Source organism: Echinops telfairi, unplaced genomic scaffold (assembly GCF_000313985.2).
Source record: "Echinops telfairi isolate 266 unplaced genomic scaffold, ASM31398v2 ScPeMD7_443;HRSCAF=831, whole genome shotgun sequence".
In the NCBI taxonomy this organism is placed as follows: domain Eukaryota; kingdom Metazoa; phylum Chordata; class Mammalia; order Afrosoricida; family Tenrecidae; genus Echinops; species Echinops telfairi.
The window spans coordinates 14272633-14275027 of record NW_022104341.1 but is presented as its reverse complement, the minus strand read 5'-3'; positions in this window follow the sequence as shown (position 1 = coordinate 14275027).

Below are 2395 nucleotides of genomic sequence, written 5' to 3'. Positions count from 1 at the left end.
AAAAAAAAAAAACCTAGAGAAAAATTGTCAACTCAATAAAGGTATTTTGTGTAAAGCTCGTTACATCCCTGGCAGTTACTCCCCAGCTGAGGGAGGTAGTCTCAGCTCTGCCCAGACATTGCAACTTAAGGGTAAAACCTTTAACACATAAGAAGCTTCTTGGGTCCTGCCTCAAATCCAGTCAATTGATGTTCACAAAGAAAGCAATCCTTCATACAATATTACTTAAAATTTCCTCAAGAATGCTAATGTGGTTTAAAGCCCTGCACCAAGAGGAACCAGCAGCCAAGTTCTTCGCTTTCAATGGAGGTGATTATCCCCCTCTTCACCTTGCCCTGCTGATGCAGCAGAGTGGAATGCCACTCCTGATTGGTGCTGTGTCTTTAAAGCCTCATTAGGTTACTGGCCTGCTAATTACATAACTCGATTCATAATAAAAGATTAATGGTTGAAAATGATTTAATATGTGGTACCTTTCTAACTAATTAATTTTGTTTTTAAACTAGTATTTGACATGCTTGAAGGCTTGTAAGGGGGAATAAAATATAAATTTTAGTCAGTCCCATAAATAGATATAAGTACTTTAACTATGGTTGAGCTTTCAATGTTTCTTAGGTACTTTCACAAATGTGTGATTTTAATATCATTGGCTGGTATACACAAACATTTTAAAGAACGTTAGGATGAATTTAAGGTGAGCAAATTTAAAGATAATATCATAAAAGGTAAGTAAATATATAAGAAATGCATTGAATGCATATGAATTCAATATTAGGAGTATGTTCAAACTATACTTCTCTCTTATTTAAAAGCATTTTTGATGATATAGTTTGTGATTAGGATTGTGGTAGATAAAATCACAAAATATAATATTCCCCCCAAGAAATATAGACTCATTTTAGAGAAAATAAGGCAATTGTTTTTATGGTCAGAATACCCTGCCATATTTACCTTCTTTTTATTCTTTTTTAAAAATTAAATTATATTTTGTTTTCCGTGAAACTTTACACGGAGCTTGTTTTCCTTGAACAATTCCTATGTATGTTTTTCAGTGACACTGGTTACGTTATTTTTCCAATCCAAAAGAAATCAGAAAATAATAAAAATTGAACAAATTAAAAATGAGTTAAAGAATAAAAAGGATATGAAATTTTAACCCAATTATATCTGCAATAATTCACTTTCTGCAGGACTTTTCACATCTCTGGCCATGGTCTGAGGGCGATGGCTGTATAAACGGACGGCAGAACTGAAAATGCCACAGGTGCTGCATTATGAGCGGTCAGACACCTGTTCTTTAGTCAGACTCGACCCCAGGGCCGTAGAGTCGCTTCCAACTCACTGCACCCCTAACGGGCAGAATAGAAGTGCCTCTGTGCGTTTCTGAGACTTTACCTCTTACTCACAGAAAAGAATCAGAGCGACAGTCTTGGAGACGCAGAGGGGCAGGACAGTCTACTCTGTCCTATAGGGTCGCGATGAGACGGAGTCGGCTCCATGTCAGTGAGTAATTAAATTAACATTGTAATTCTAACCACAAAAATTCAAATGAAACATTTTGAAATTCAGCATGACTTCTGAATTTGGGAAAATAAGGTTATCCAAATGCTCCCATTAAATAAACCAATGCCTATATAAATAAATTAATTTACCCATCTTCTGGAATATTCTCAAAGACATTTAATGTATATCAGAAAAAATGATTGAATATATGAAGGGAATTGATGATGTAATAATAAAAGTTTTTGATCATTTCTAAGAATCATTGGAATAAAGGTCTGATTATAATTAATGTATTAGTATGTTCCCACTACTGCTGAGGAATCAATGTGACTATTAATTATATTTTATTACACTTAGTGTAACTTTAGAATAAAGAAGGACCTTAAAATAAAGGTCATTTATTGAATGTAAGCCTTTTTTTTCTGCCAATGCCAAATTCAAAGTTGATCCTACCAAAAAAAAATGATGGTAATTTAAAAGACTGTGTCTTAAATGTTTATTAGATATCAAGCACTTCATTCTTGTTGATAATTCTCAGTAATATTATCAGTAAGCCATTCAATATTGATATTATTTTCTACACATACACAAATGAGGGGAACTGTTCAATCAAGTAAATTTAGCTCAACTAAAAATTAACCTCTTTTTTTTTCTTTCAGTAAATAACTGAAGATTTTAAAAGAAGGAAATTACTCCAAGTCATTTAGTACCCACATTAATTTAAAGAACCATCTGGATTTAAATAATTAAATATTAAAACACATGTTTAAAATATAGTTTTAAAGTTATATTTATCAGACTCATTAACAGTCTACAATGTGCAAGTTACACACCCGTAGTTGCTGAAGACAGAAGATGATACGAAACCCTTACCGAGGTAAGGTAGAATCCC